We start from the raw sequence: 17259 nt of genomic DNA, 5'->3' as shown, positions 1-17259 counted from the left end.
GTCCACTATCAACCTAGCAGTAGTGGCAATATCCTACCAAGTAGTCTGGCCGTCCCACACCATATAGGGTGAGTGGTACGTAAGGCTTCCCGATGAATCTGAGTACTAGTAAGTCCTTAGGGATGACCAAGCTAGAATGTCTTCATCAGGGTTTCCTTTTACCATGCCACCATAGCACCTCCACCTCGGGCTCCTCCCATCACAGGTTCACACCTAGGGCCACCTCATATACCATTTACCCACCACAGGTATCCATTCCAGGGGTGCCCAGGTAGCACCCCACGGCAAGACTTGCCCTAGGCTCGTCGTATACTCCAACTTGGTCGACACAACCCTCACCCTCCACACACCCAAGTCACACACGTAGCACTCTCCCCATAGTCTAGATAACACAAGTTTCCACCACGCATTTAATGTAGTATAAGCATAGTAGAAGTATAAGCAATGAAATATAGCAGTAAGCGTGTGTCTAGCCTAATAGCAGGGTATGCAGGGGTAAGGTTGCATCAAGGTAAAGGCCATCAAGTAAGCATACTACCATGCAAGTCCTATCATTGTATGATTATAACAGTAAAGTAAAGCAATAGCAGTTCTATATTGGCCATGCGTAATAGGTGCTACGAGATTGGGTGGGATGTGGCACCTTCAGTGTAGTCGTCTCCGTACTCCTCACAGTACTCACGATCCTCATTCATCTGGTTTTCCTCTGAGTCTACATATGATCGAATTATAGTGCATTAGCAACGTCTATAGAATAACATAAAGAAGCAATGAAAATTCAAAAGAGCCAAATGCACTCAAACATGGGTTCATTGCGTAAAGTTCGATTTTAGATGAATTTTGGTCCTAGTTCATATTTTTCTGAGGTCGTATGAATTAGTTATGAATTTCCAAAGTTTAAATCATCTCTGAAAATGGAAAAGGCTGAATTAATCCTGGGCTGACACATGTCACACTGTGACTGGTCCATGTGGCATGCTGACGCTAATGTGACGTCAGCATGACATCATCATCTCAGCTCTGAGCTAACAAGTGGGGGGTCCTTCTGATGTCAGCATGACGTCATCAACGTCATCAGTTCCGATAAGTGGGGTCAGGGCTCTTGGGTCGCTGACATGTGGATTCGGTCAAAGTCAACGTCAAGTCAATGGGTGAGTCAACGGTCTACGGGTCATAGTCACTGACATGTGGGGCCAGAGCTGCTGACGTCAGCAGCTGATGTCACCGTGACGTCATCATGACGTCACCTCGGCTGTGTTGTTACTGACAGGTGGGACCCATGTGACGTTGTCATGATGTCAGCATGACATCACTTACTGACATGTGGGTCTAGAGTCTCTGTGTCGCTGACATGTGGGTCCGGTCAATCGGTCAACGTTGACCGGTCAACAGTCAACACAGACCGGGTCTAAACTGGGCCAGTTGGGCCTGGATACGGGCTGGGCTTTGGCCCACCACGGGGCATGCTGTGGCGTTGCCACGTCATAGCCAAGGGCCTCCACTGGGCTTTGTCCACAGATCGGCCCACACCGTGTGGCTCATGGTGGACTGGCGTTCACGGTCCATGGATCGTAGGCTGGGTCTTCGGTGGACCAAGTCTATCCTTCTTCCCTCTGGCCTGGTCCATGTGCACTGGGTGCAGGTGTGTGTGGCCGGTGAGGGGAATCCTCTGCTTCCTTCCCCGACATGCTCCCGCCGGTGGTGTGCTCATCGGCGAGCTCCCACAGCGGCGTTGGCGTCCAATTGAGGTGGGGGAAAAGCATCGCTAGGCCTTGGTGAATATGGTGGTGGGGTCAAGGTGGTGGCCAGGGCTTCCCAAGGCGGTTGGCCATGGTGGTCGATGGCTCGGCGTGGCGGTGTTCGCCAGCGGGGCATCTAGGGGCTATTTCGGGGGTCCTGGTGCCCCATTTTTCTTCCAAACGGTTAGCGGGAAGTAGGATATAGCGTCGACGATGACCATAGGGCATGGCGGAGTCCACACGCGGTGGTGGTGCACGGTAGAGCTCCGGCCAAGGTTCAGTGCTCGTGGCCAAGGCGCTGTGGCCGGCTAACGATGACTTGGTCTATGCGGCTATCCTCTAGGCGTCACGGCGGTGCTCTATGGCTGTGTCCTGGTCCAGCGAGGCAGCCGGGTGCACATGTGGTGGCCGCACCATGACGGCGGCACCGTGAGCGCATGCTCTGCTATGGCGCCCATGGGCTAAGAGGAGGTCTCAGCATAGGAACTCACCAAGTGGTGCTGGCGGCATTCGATGGTGGTGCGGTGGTGAGGCGCATCGTCGAGGTAGGTGCTCAGGGCGGCGCCTGGGCTCTGGTGATCAACATCTCCGAGCTTCTCTGCTCGCCTCCCCTCTTCTGAATTTCCTTCTCGGCCCTCTTCTCTCGGTGCAGTGGCGGTAGTTGGGCCACCGAGCGATGGCGGTGGGCTGAGGAATCCCTAGGGCGCTCTAGGCGTCGCTTTATAGCCCCGAGGTCCTAGCTTCACCCATGGCGGACGGGGTGGACGGCTGGTGATGCACCGATGGCATCAGACGGTATCGTGGGTGCGGGTGGTTGGCGCAAGGGTTGCGTGGGCGCAGCGCCAAGGGAACAGGGCCAGGTGATTCACGTGACCCTGGGCCCGCGCCTGTCATTTTGGTCGGGTCTTGGTCGTCGGAGGAGGTGTCGGCGTGGGGAGTGATGAGTACAGGCCCGATCTTCCGAGAGGTAGCCGGTAAGTTCGATTTGTGGAGATCTCGACGTTGGCGAACCGGCTTCAAATCAGACACGATTCAAACCCTGCAACCGTTACACCACCGCTCCGTTGGTTATCAACCAAGCACAACTTGATTGACCTCGCCAAGAAGGCTTTTCCTGCAAGCGAATCGAAGAGCACAAGCAAGAAGGTAAAACACGCAATCTGAAATTGCAAATATGAATGACGCGAATATCAATAGAGGGTTCAAGAACTCGGTTCCAAAGGACTAATCGACACAGTGGAGGAGATCAAGAACGGGGGCCCTAGATCACTGTAAAAGGATTTGTCACCACAGTTACAATGAACGATTTAGTTTCTCGATGGAAAACTAAACTCTAAACAAAACCCAATTGTGTAGCAGCGGCGGCGGCTGTGTTTATAGTCTAAGACTCGACCTAGGGTTGGGGACGGCCAGGGGTTGGGCGCCCACAACTTGGGCTTAAGGCCCGACACGATACATGGCCAAGTTGGCCAAATAGGTGACGCAGCACCTTGTCGTGGTCACACAGAATGATCCATGGACCTTCTGGAGCTGGGACCAGATCCAAAACGACGGCGTCGTCGTCCCCTTTCCAACGCATCCAAGAACGGCCCGTTTCGACGTCGTATGAGGAAGTTATGACTAAAACAGTGACGACGTGTCTGCTGAATCCGAGGGTGACGTGGAGCTGAGTTGGGAACGAATTGCAACTTGGGGAAGACCATGGCGTCGGTGTGGTCCAGCGTGGCGATGTCCTCATCGGAAGATGACACTGTGCCGGGAGTGGCTAACGCGTGGGGTATGGATGGCAGCGGTAGCTGGTGGGGCAGACAGGCGCGCGGGCGTGAGCACGTGCTAGGCTGGCTTGCTGGGCTGGTTGCTCGGTCGCGTGAGTTGGGCCGGCATGCGCGCGAAGTAGGGCTGGCTTGTGGGCCGAGCAGGCCGAGCCGGCTACGAGGCCTTCTTCTTTTCTCTTCTTTTTCTGTTTTATTTTTCTTCTTCTTTGTTTTGAATTCAAATTTGATTTAGAATTTGAATTCAAATCTGGTGTACCTTATTCAGTGGAGTTTTTCGATATGAGGCCCACAACACTCTTTTATATATATTAGGAACTTTATTTAGCTATTTTGTATAACAAAAATAGGTGTAGTTTTGTTATACAAAAATAGAAATAGTTTTCTCTTTAAGCATTTATTCTTTGGTTTGATTAATAATTATTTTATGGTTTATTTCTTTAAAGGAGTTGTTAAGCATTACATAAAGCAAATGGAAATCCAAATCACCATTTGAATTAACAATGTATGCTACATTTTATTTGTTAGTATTTAAATAAACATAATTAACAAATGACATGCCATGCTCATGAAATTGTTTAGTTGGGTTACAACTAATGCAACACCTAGGGTTGGCTCCTACAGATGTCACTCAACATTGCATGGGGGTAACAACAAAATTTTGTAGTTGTGATTTTTGGTGTGTGGATTTTTGGATTGTTACAGTCTTCATGTCAATGATCGCTCCAAATATACAATCATGCAAAGATCTATATATGATGTTAGTAGCTTGGATGTCGAGATCTAGGCATTTCTCTTGTGCTTGAGTTAGATTATCTTCATCCAACACATGAGAAAAGCCTACATCTACCATCCACCACATTTGAGGGCAAATAAACTTAAAATTGCATATCATCCAATTTTTCCATCGTGTAAAGTGTGTGCCATCAAAAATGTGTGGACAATCAACATCTAGCCCATAAGCCGCCATGCTCTTGGGTCGGTGAAGACCACAAATGAGAGACCTAGCTCTGATACCACTTGTAGGGTCGAGATGGCAGACTAGAGGGAGGTGAATAGTCCTTTCTAAAATTAATCGCGTTGGCTAACCAAAACAAGTGCGGAATTAAACTATCAGTCTAGCCAAGACTACACCCCCTTTATTTATATTCTCTAGCACCTTCCAAAGATACTAATTAAGCAACAAAAGTATCGGGCTAGCTAGAGCTCACCTAACCAATTCTAGAAGCAAGGTCACACAAACCTATGCCACTAGTACTTCAAGCAACAAGAGAGCTCCTACACATGCTAGTAAGCAAAAGCACAAAGCCAACTAAGCTCACTAGCAATGCTCAATAACAAGGCAACCAATGCCAAATTAGAGAGCGCAAATACTTAGCTACACAAACTAAGCAAAGTGACTAACAAGGTTACACAAACCTAATTAGCCACATAAGGGAGCTACTTCTATGCTACACAAGCAAGAAGGTAACTAGTAAGCTACACAAGCTAACTAGTTACAAGAGCAACTACACAAGCACAATGTATATGAAAGTAATTACAAGCTTGTGTAACAAGGATGCAAACCAATGGGAAAGAACAAGGTTGACACGATAATTTTTCTCCCGAGGTTCACGTGCTTGCCAACACGCTACGTCCCCGTTGTGTCGAACGCTCACTTAGTGGTTCGGTGGCTAATTGGCATCCACCCGCCAAGTTCGCACATTGGGCACTGTAAGAACCTACCCCCGAAAGTGAGGGTAGCTCAATGACACGCTCAATTAGAGTTGTTCTTTGTGGCTCTCGTGGGGTGAGCACAATGCCCCTCACAAAGCTCTTCTTCGAAGCACCGCACAAGCTTCTTGCGGGCTTCGACGGAGACCACCACCAAGCCATCTAGGAGTTGGCAACCGCCAAGAGTAACAAGCATCACCGGCTTGCAACTCGATCACCTAGTGCCACTCGATGCAACCTCATGATGCAATCGCACTAGAATCGCTCTCTCACATAATCGAATGATCACTATCAAGTATATGTGAGATGGAGGGCTCCCAAGCACTACTACACAAGCCACCAAGGCTCTAGTGTGCTCAGCTACCGGCCCAAGGCTGACCATGGCTTCTATTTATAACCCCACGAACAAATAGAGCCGTTACCCCTTCACTGGGCAAAAGTCGGGATGACTGGACGCTCTGGTCTGATCGACCGGACGCTGGACCTCAGCGTCCGGTCATGCGATGCACGCCACATGTCCCCTCCTTCAAATGCTGTTCATCTGATCTCAACGATCATCTAATGACCAGACGCAGCAGCTTGAACTGATCGAACGCAGGCAACCCCAGCATCCGGTCGTTTCCAGTAAGGTACCAGAAACGACATTTCACGACCGGGCCTGTCCGGTCGATCGCAATTGAACGCAGCACCAGCGTCTGGTCACTCTCTAGCTTTTGCTCTGCCTGCATCACCATACGTCAGCCCTGACCAGACGCACACAGCCAGTGTGTCGGTCGATTGACCGACGCTGCATGCTGCCCTACCACTACTGACCGGATGCTGCAACCCAATGTCCGGTCACTACGTGACTAGAGTCCGGTCCGCACTATGGGACCCTATCTTTTCTGTATAGGGCACCGGTGCCACCATTGGACTATCCGCACTCTACGGGTGGACACTCCACCAGTGGAGTTTCAAATCCTTCTCGCCTCTGTTTGATCGTCGAGTTGATATACATCAACTCCAACTTCATCTCCTTTGTAAATGTGCCCAACACCACAAAGTGGTATACCATCATGTGTATGTGTGTTAGCATTTTCACAATCATTTTTCAAAGGATTAGCCACTCAACTTGCCACATCACTCAATCCTAGCGATGATGCAAAGTTAGATCACTCAAGTGGCACTAGATGACCGATATGCAAACAAGTTTGCCCCTCTTGATAGTACGGCCATCTATCCTAAACCCGGTCACAAACTTCTCTACACACCTATGACCGGTGAAATGAAATGCCCTAGGTTATACCTTTGCCTTGCGCATTCCATTCTATCTCCTCCAATGTTGATGCAACACATGAACCAACATGATCAACAATGATATGATCCACTTCATATCATCACGTGATCATATTGGTTCATCGATCTTGACATCACTTGCTTTTCACCATTGCCTTCGTCCATCGGTGCCAAGTCTTGCTCAAGCTTCACCGCCATGTGGTCCATCGCTTCAAAGCCTCCGACTTGCCCTTCACGCTTGCAACCGGTCCATCAAGCCAAGTGTTGTGTTGATCTTCTCCACCTTGATCACATGACTCAATGTCATGTCTCATGTGCAATGAGCTCCTTCATCATCACATGTGTGAGCTTTGCAACATCTCCAAGCCATTTTCACCTTCATGGCATATGTTGCTCACACATATGTACATGTGGACTAATCACATGTGTATCTCACATAAACACAATTAGTCCACCTAGGTTGTCACCCAATTACCAAAACCACACAAGGACCTTTCACCTGTCAGTAGAAGGAGAGGGAGGCTAGGAGGAATGATACTTGGACTTTGAAGCATATTGCTTCTAGACTTGAGCTTAATCCTCCTAGGTCTCCACTATCTGATGAGGCAGCTAGTGAGCCTAAGACTGAGGGAGCAGCAGCAGGGCAGGTACGACGCAGAGTTTGCTGAGTTCCTTTAGTGACAACAGCAGGCTCTAGAGCACCCTGACACTTTATCACTATAGACTCGGGTGCCTACTCACTCTCAGCCACGTCCCAGTGCTGCAAACTAGTATGCTTCAGACTGGTGGAGTGTCCCTCATGGGTAGTTTCTATGACCCGTCTAGTGCGGGTGGTTCTCATCCAGCCGGTGCTACACGCTCAAATGATGAGGATGCTGGTAGAGATGATGATGAGTGATCATAGCTATCAGAGATAGCTTGCAGCCCCTTTATCCTTAGTATGTCATTGTTGGACCTTTGTGGTGATAGATGACAAAGGGGGAGAGAGACTGATTAAATCTTCAGGATAGTTTCATTTGCTTATCTTTATACCTGAAGATATGTACTATAGGCTGTAGTTTTCTTGAGCTTCATTAATGTAATCTTTTGAGCTAGATTGTATCATGTGAGAGATAAGACTCACTTATGCTTTATCTATGTATCTCTTGAGACATGATCCTTATTTATATTATTAGTGGCTTGTGGACTTGAGAAAATGTGTAATGAGTGCTATGTGTGACATACATGTGTTATATTTATTTTCATAAGGACTATGCATGCTAGAATAAAAATATTTGATGTGATGTGTTTATATTTATTCTTGTGTGATATATCTTGTCATATGCATCACGGTTTTACTTATCACACACACATGCACCCCACAGATGCAATGATTTAGGGGGAGTCTCCAATATGTTTAGTATGTGCAATTGACATTTGAGGTCATTTTATGGATTCTAATCATAAGCACATATTAAGGGAGAGCCTCTCATAAATCATTGAACCCAAAAGTTTAAATGTTTATATTCTTTTGTAAGCTTTAATTAATTTGTCATCAATCACCAAAAAGGGAGAGATTGAAAGTGCATCTTGCCCTTTAGTGGGTTTTGGATGATTGAATGACAACATGATTAAAGGTCTAACCCATTTGCTAAGTGTGGACAGGTAATAGGTTATCTCACAGGTACTTAATGAAAGCCAAAATGATGTGTTGTTGTATAATAATCTAGTTCAAGCACAAGACAACAATGCAAATGGAATTCATACAAAGGCTTATTTATTGTGGGATTTTCATGTACTATGTGAAAGCAAGCTCGTAAGAATTAATTAATGAGGCATGAGGGATTGCTTATGGAATGGTCTCATATTTGAAGCTTGCTAAATTGAAATGAAAAATATAACAATACAAATGAATGGATGATTTAACACAAGATGGCTTGAGATGGTGAAGATAGCAAGGAAAGGCTTCGAGGTACTAAGCAAGGGTGAAGGGCAAGCGATGGCTTGGCGGCCGAAGAACCTAGCTATGGTGAAGAAGAAAGTACTTGCATTTAGTTGAGGTACTAATCAAGCTATGATGGTCATGTCTATGTGGAGGATCAAATCACTATTGGAGTGTTTGATGGAAGTGACATGATACATTTAGGATTATTCAAATTTGATAAATGAAATCAAGTCACATGCTCAAGATGGCTATGCTCAAGTGAAAAGATCAATATCAACATGTTGGCACCCTCACTTGATGAAAAGTGGAATACACGGCTTCGGTTGAAAGAGATCAACTCAAAATGTTTAAATTCGTTATACTTTTAAATTTGAGTTAATAGGAATGTCGTACTATTAAGAGGGATGCATCATGTTGATAGATAATGTTCATAAGTGCTCAAGCCAACCCATGTGAGTTTTTAGAGTGTTTGAGAGACAAAAGAGCTAACTGATTTTTGCTGGTCTGGCAAGTATTGGTATTTGCCCAGCAATGACAATATTGTTGATCTCGGGTTGGTTCATCGGGAGTTTCGACGTGAGTCGGAAGTTCCGACGGTCGAGAGTTCTAGCAATGGTTGGGAGTTCCGACGTCTCGTGCTTAACTGACTTGGAGAATTCACTGTGGTGGTCATACCGAACGTGTCCGGTATGGACGGCCAGAAGCCAACGACTAGTTTTCAAATGCCTTGAGGGTAGGGAGTTTCGATAGTCGGAAATTCCGGCATGAGTCGGGAGTTCTGACACCTCACATACTTAACTCGGTTACCCTAGTTTTCAAATGTGTTGAGGGTCGGGAGTTCCAACGTAAGTTGGGAGTTCTGATGGTCAGAAGTTCTAGCATTCATCGGGAGTTCCAATGCCTCACAATGTTACTATAACTCAGTTACCATTGGCGCAGTGTAAGTCATATCGGACGTGTCCGGTATGCATGGCAACAGCTATAAAATGGCTAGTTTTTCCAAGGGGGCTATAAATACCCCCAAACCTCCACCTTTGGAGGCTGCTGATTCTACTGATACACATACACATTTTTGAGCCTTGCCAACTCTCCTAAAACCCTCTCTTAGTGAGTGTGTGATCCAAATCACAAAATCCATTTGTGGGTTAAGAGAGAATTTGAAAAAGAGAGCAAGCCACCACTTGAGCACTTGTGCATATTGTCAATCTCGTGATTTGCATTTGTTACTCTTGGACTCTTCGGTCCTAGATGGCTAGGCGTCGCCGGAGAGCACCCGAGAGATTGTGGTGTGCCTCGAAAAGTTTGTAACGGTCGATTCTGCCGCCTCAGAATCAACTAGTGGAAGGAGAAAAGGAGTTGAAAAAACTCCAGCTAGAGTGACCTTTGTGGTACCCTCTAGGGCTGACCTTTGCAGGGTTGCCCGCATCCTCCTCAACAGAGAGTAGGACTCGAACGAGTCCAAACTTCGGTAAAACAAATATCGTGTCTCAATTCGCATTTCATTTGATATTTGTGTTGCTCTAGCTTTTATGCAGGTTATCTGTGTATATTGTCATATCTAGTAGGTATCTGCAATTTGATTTGAAGTTAGAAATCGAAAGGAGCAACTTTGGAGCTGTTCCACTGAAACCGTGTATACCGGACATGTCCAATATAGCTACCGGATACGTCCGGTATTAATCACTGTGCCAGGCTGTTCTGCAGAACACGTGCATACCGGAAACGTCCGGTATACCTACCGGACATGTTCGGTATTTCCTGCCTGTGGTGAATATATTCATTCTTTGTTCTAACTTTGTATTGCAGGGTTGTAGCTTCTAAATATATTCTTTATACCTTGTATACTCTGTGACTAACTTGTGAGGGGTGGTACTACTCTTTATTTGGAGTTTCTATTTTGGAAACTCCCTTTACTAATTGTTTCCGCATTTAAAGGTGTTAATTTTTAGAAATGCCTATTCACCCCCTCTAGGTGGCATCCCTAGGTCCTTCAGTCCCCCTTTCGAATCAAGCACCGAAAAAGAAGACATTAGTAGCACAAGGGAGGGTCAAACTCTGTGATCCTTTGTATGTAGAGTGGAATAGGTCACAAAATTTGACGCTCACATTATATAGACTAAGCTCCCCCTAAATATATGCATACATATGGTAGAAGGCAAAGCATATGCATAATTGGCAAATTATTGCTCAAGGGAATTTAATCTATATAATGCATGGAGAAAGCATATAAATATCAAAATGAAATCAACATGATCATATCAGTTTAGAAATACCATATGTGGAAATCAATTTGATTTCTACCACTTGCAATTGGTGGTGGATATTTGAAGTATGATGCTTAAACTCTGGGGACTCCATTTTCCTTGCAATGAGACTACTACACACATGATAAGCTTGAAAAGATGTTAGTCTCAAAGCATCCAACTTGTAGAGTAACCTCCCCCTAAATTTGTGCAAACAAGTATGGAATATTTGTAGGAAACATGCACATTGATTTTGGAATAAAAAATACCACATGAAAGATGACATCACATGAGTGTGAGAGTCATTTTCGAAGATGATATTCGGGAGAAATTATCTACAATTTGGAATTTGGCACATATTAGATGAACAATCAAAAGACAAGCTATGTGTTGTGCTTCTAAACAATTTTAAACCATGTAGGTTTGCTCCAAGGGTTAAGAATGAAACCGAGTAAGCCTACCATAAGATATACCTAGTGTATGCATGACAAAGGATATAAGCATGCAAATGCAAACATAGGCATGAAAAGTAACTAGATGTTTAAAGGTACCAATTTAAAGTAATAATATCTAGTTACCTAACATGGGAAGGGGAATTTGGGTCCATAGTATTCACTAACCCACTTGGCAATGATCTTGTCCATCATGAGGCACCCATGAAATGCACCCATACTTCTACCAAGTCTCCAAATTCCCTGAATTCTATTGGACTTCTCACTTCCCTTTCAGGATCCAAACCTTCTTAGTGCTCTTCATATTGGAAATGATCTCCTTTGGCACCCAAAAGCGTTTGACCCCATTGTTGGCATACTTGTTCACCTTGATGGCCACCACCTTGTCATTTTTCTTCTTCTTCAAGAGATAAGGTGTGGAGGCCTTTTGTCCACCTTGTTGGTGTAGGTGTTGGAGAGCTTTCTTGTTTGCTTTTTCTCTTTCTTCTTTGCTCCTCCCCCATTCTTCACCTTGCACTCATAGGACTTGTGGCCTTCCTTGTGGCACTACATGTGAGAGCTTTGCCTTTGCTTGATGAAGAGGCTTCTTCTTGACCCATCTTGCGTGACATTTAAAATGCCACTATCTTGCCAATGACTATGGCCGGGGTCATGGTGCTCAAGTCCTCCATGTTGTGAAGGATGGTGATGATGCTTGCATATTTCTTTTGTGGTAGCACGGAGATGATCTTCCTCACGATGTCCGCATCATCTAGCTTTGTTAGTCCTATTGAATGGAGCTCATTGATAATTAGATTCAAACGAGAATACATATCATGGACAAGCTCATCATCATTCATTGTAATGGAATCATAATTTTGTTTAGCTAGACAATGTTTTTGCTCATGGACATTAGATGTGCCGTCATGGAGCTCTTGGAGTTTAACCAAATTTCATGTGTCGTATTTAAAGTGAACACTTGGTTAAACACGTCCATACTAAATGATTCAAAACAAGTAATTTTTAGCTCTAGCATTGAAATGAATTTTCTTTTCTTCACTCTTCACGGGTTTATCGGGGTTCTTAATAGTTTTCACCACGAGTGACTCTCCAAACACCCAAATCATCAACCGCCTCAAGGTAGCAAGCCATTCTAGCTTTATAATAGGAGAAGTTAGTGCCGTCAAAGTGTGGAGGCCTAGAGGTATCCATCCCAACCACTCTAAATAGCGTCGGCTCAACGGTAGTTAAGCCAAAGGTTCAAATTGAGCCAACCGGCTCTGTTACCACTTGAAGGGGACCGTGACGCCTAAGAGGGGGGGGTGAATTAGGCAACTAAAAATTCTAACTCTAAACTATGGTCTCTTCTTCTAACCTTAGCAAAACCTATGCAAAAAATAAACTATCTAAATGTGGAACTACGGTTTTGCTAGTGTGTTGCTATCTCAACCGCAAAAAAGTAATACAATCAATGTAAATGTGGAAGCTAAAAAGCAAGATAGAGATATGCAAACTCCTGTCGACGACTCCGGTATTTTTACCGAGGTATCGAGAAGCACGCAAGCTTCCCCCTAGTCCTCGTTGGAGCCCCTCGCAGGAATCCCTCACAAGGGCCAAGCTCCCGGTCGGGTAACTCCTGGATAGCCTCGGGCCTTCCCCATGCGCAAGTGGGTCTTCGACGTGCCTTCCGGCAAGCCTCTCCCGGATGCTCCCCGCCGTCTTCACTATCAAGCTTCCGGCTGAAACACCGCAGGCCTTGTTCCCTCTGGTACACGGTGGCGGCCACACCACAACAGCGGTTGGTGTGATCTCGCAAGACTACAAGCCCCTCTGATGTACAACAATGGTGCACGCAAGCACCGAGTGGTAAGAGGTATGCAAACCTCACTAAACACTAGGCTAAACCTAGAGCAAGCGCATAAGCGGTGGTCTAATCAACCTAAGCACTTTGCAAAAGCACCTACGCTAATCACCTAATGAATCACTAAACACTATGCAAGTGGAGATCACTAAATGGTGTATCAACTCCCTTGATATGTTTCCTCAGCTCCACTATACTCAAATGACCAGTTAGGGGGTCTATTTATAAGCCCCACTGAGAAAGTAGCCGTTGGGGATGAATCTCGCTTTCTGCTACTGACCAGAGTCTGACCAGTGTCCGGTCAGCACTGACCGAACGCGTCCGGTAACGAAAACTGCTCTATGGAACCTTACTAATGTTGACCGAACTCTGGCACCTAGCGTCAGGGTCACTTTGCTGCTCAGTGTCCGGTCTAGCGTCCGATCGCTGCTGCTGACGCCTGCTGTGGCCGAGCCTCTTGATCGGAGCGTCCGGTCACTTTTCCGCCAGCGTCGGGTCACTGTGTGAGCTCGTTTCTTCGTGATCTTATGTACGGCTTGGTTCCTATCTTCATGCTTGGACTTTACTTGATATCTTGGGTCTTCTCTTGTGCTCGTAGGGTCTTGCTTATGGTGTTGATCATCGGATCATCATGTTGCCTTCGTCCAAGTCACGTCTTGCACCCTATTAAACTACAAACATCACTTGTAAATTCACTAGTCCAATTTGGTTGTGTTGGTCATCAAACACCAAAATCCAAAGTAAAATGGGCCTAGGGTCCATTTTGCTTACACTATTTTTGTATTATGATCTTTGATTTTTCATGGATGTAAGCTATACCACCTGTAAAGGCCAAAATCTCACATATTTCGATGTGTTATTTGAATGCTTGAGATTTAGGTCAACAATAGTTTGGACAAGGTTCATCGTGTACCTCAATATGTTATATATTTGACTAGTTTTGATAGGTTTATTCATCATGTTTCTCATGAAGCCAACATATGTGATTTCAGGAGTGCAAAAATAATGGTAGTTAAATGTATTGTTTAGGCCTATAACATTTCTGTTTTTTGCTATGCCTAATAGATCGGAGCAATTCTTAATGCTCCGAAATGGTTGCCATGTTATAAATAGCTCACTTTTTTCTGTTGGCCTAAATTTTTTGAGCCTAGCTTTTTTGTTTGCCCAAAATGCCTTTACCTTATATTCAGTTATTAAGTGAAACTTCATACTATTAGGATACCATCTGCCAAAGCTAGGAACACAAGTACAACCTTTGGGCATTATATTGGAGGGTGATGGAAGGGATCCAGTACCAAGCATTTTTTTCTCTTAATATAACACCCCAATTTTGTTTTCACTGCATAGGCACCTATGCTGAATCTATCCTCTTGGTATTATTTCTTGCAGAATTGTGTTTCCAGGTAGTTAGAAGTAGAGAAGCCTTGGTCCTGGGTGAAATTTACCTTTTCAAACAGAAACTGTTCTTGCTTCAGCATAAACAATAGTTGCCCATCTATAGCAAAATGTAGTGTAAGTTTCAATCTACTAATTTTTGTTTCTAGGGAACCATACATTCTCTGAGGAATGATCGATGTCCATGGTTGTAAGGAATCTAGAGGCTGGAGTAGGCCACCTGCCCCCATTTGGTCAGGCTCCGGTGGCTCTGGCTCCCGCCTGTCGGCTCCAGGGCAGTCGATACCCGGCTACTGTTCACCGAAGTCGTTTCTCTCTCTCTCATCCTTTCCTCTCTCACTGACAGCCAACCGGAGACGGAGAAGCTCATTTTTCCTGGCTCCGCGGCTCCGGCTCCTATAGGCACCTGTCGGCTCCTGGGCGGCCGACACCACGGCTACAATGCAGGAGCCAGAGTGAATTTTTTTAATTTTAACACTTTTTCAAACTTAATTTTAAATCTAACACTCTTGGTTTTTTTAAACTAACACTTTTGGCCGCGCCTATTGCCCTGGCACGGCCAAATGTCTGTGCCGCGCCATGCATGGTGGCGTGGCAGAGGGCTGACATGGCGGCGACCAGAAGCGCTGACCGCTGACATGGCAGGGCTCTGCCGCGCCACCGATCTTGGCGCGGCAGTGCCGCGCCTTGATCCATGGCGCGGTAGAGCTGGGTATAACCTCCATCGCGGCCCGTGTGCCCGAGCAGTCGCCGTTCTCCGAGTAGCGCAGCAAGGCTGGCCGCCGCGCCTGCCCGCCACCGTACATGCCGTCTGCCGTGGCCGCGTCCGCCCATGCCAGCCAGCCCACCCGCGCCAGCAAGCCAGCCGCGTCCGCCCACCCGCACCAACCAGGTAGCCAGGCAGCCAGGCCGCCGGCCGTCGGGTGCCGGTCGCCGCGCCCGCACGCCGGTGTGCCTCCCCCCTCTGGCCAGAACCTCCGGTCACGCACGACGGCTTGCCCTGTGCCCGCGCCTCTCGGCCCGGTCTTGCACGCTGCAACGAGGTACTCCACTAATATCGTTAGCACAATTAATAAAGTTGGTAAAATTATTAAAGTATAGTTAGTGTAGTTAGTAAAGTTAGTTTAGTTCGTAGTATATGTAATATAATAAGTTAGTATAGGTAGTAAAGTTAGGTAGTTTAGTTAGTACAGTTATAGTATGCCTTGTATAGATGTTAATATTTGATTAGTTAGTATAGTTATAGTTAGAAAAATATATTAATGTTAGTATAGACATTACGTCGATGATTTCGAAGACTTAATGAAGTTTCTTGAAATGCTTCTGCAGATGGATTGTTGTGTTAGAGTTTTATATGGAGGAAGTGTTAGGAGAGAGGATGGTATGTTTGAGGGATATGGAAGAAGAATTGGAATGGTTTGATGAACCTCCTAGCTTCAACGACATTTGTGTCCGTTTGAATATAAAGTTTGGCGGTGATTTCACACTAAAGGGGAGGTTTGATACTGGGAAGACTAGGGCACACTATGTCCTCATGCCCTTGCGCGACCCTGCGCACTAGTCCCGCTACACTAGGGTTCTCCAAGGTTCCAATGTGCCCATGGCTGAGGTGGTGGTGGAGAATGGGTACAGGATGCATGGTGTTCAGGACGGCCCGTCCATTGATGGTTTTGGAGGCAATGAAAAAGAATTAGGGGTTGAAGGGGAAGCAACTCAGGATAACATGGATTTGGATGGTTAGTTGATGCAGGAGCAGTTTCATTCAACCGCAGTAGGCTGTATAAGCAACGACTTCGATGTGAATGAGTTCAAACGGGAAGAGGAGGAGCAGGAGGAGGAGGACAGGATCGGTGATGTAGTTAGCAGTGATTCAGACGATTCTGATGATGACCAAGGAGGTACAGATGCTATGGCAACAATGGTTGATGCCATGCCAGTACTAGTACATACTATGCCATTACTAGTACCAATTGAGGTTTTGCAAGGTGTCCATGCTCAGGGTAGACTAGTCACAGATTTGGCTACAAATGATATCCCCTATGATTCATGGGCCAGAATTAGAGAAGCGCAGCAGTATGTTCCACCACCACCTTACACAGGCGACTGGGCTTGAGGCAACTAAGGTCCAAGAACGTACCTTTCAGGGGCGTTTCGAACTATAGGGATGTCAGCATGAACGGATATGGCAGTTTTGTGATACCGGTCTCTAGATGTGTAGGGATTCATTGTATAACCATGAGATAGAAACCCTTAGGAAGGGGATGATATTCAACACAATGTCAAAGATGAAACTCTTCCTTCAAGACTATGCTGTGTACCACCATAGACCACACACCGTCACTCATTTGGACTAGAAGTTGAGGTACCACTTGATATGCAAAAAACGGTTGTCTGTGGAGGTGAAATGCACGAAGGAGACAGAGTGATGACAAGTGGAGGATAACTAAAGTTGTTGAACCCCACACTTGCCTAGATAATAGGGGGAAGGAAAATCATCAGCAGCTCACTGCACGTTACCTTGCCCGTCGTATATTGGGGCTCGTTGATGACAATAATGACATGTCGGTGTCTTCTTTACAACAGTCCATATCTGGATTCGTTAGGTACGATGTGACATACGGAAAGGCTTGGCGTGCTAAGCAAATTGCTCTGGCGATTCGATGGGGGTACTTAGGAGAAAGCGTACAACAAGGTGCCCTACATCTTATGTGCAATGCATTATTACAAACCCTGGCTTAAAATGGTTTGTGGACATCAGAGGGATGTTTTTTTGGGACCCATTGAGGCATGTCCTCTATCGTGTGTTCTGGTCGTTTGCACAAACGGAACATGCATTCTAGTTTTGTCGGCCAGTCGTACTTGTTGATGGCACTTTCCTGACAGGAAAGTATAGGGGCACCTTGATG

This window comes from Miscanthus floridulus, chromosome 8 (genome assembly GCF_019320115.1).
Source record: "Miscanthus floridulus cultivar M001 chromosome 8, ASM1932011v1, whole genome shotgun sequence".
NCBI classification, from domain to species: Eukaryota; Viridiplantae; Streptophyta; class Magnoliopsida; order Poales; family Poaceae; genus Miscanthus; species Miscanthus floridulus.
The sequence above is the reverse complement of the archived record's forward strand: the minus strand, read 5'-3'. Positions refer to the sequence as shown.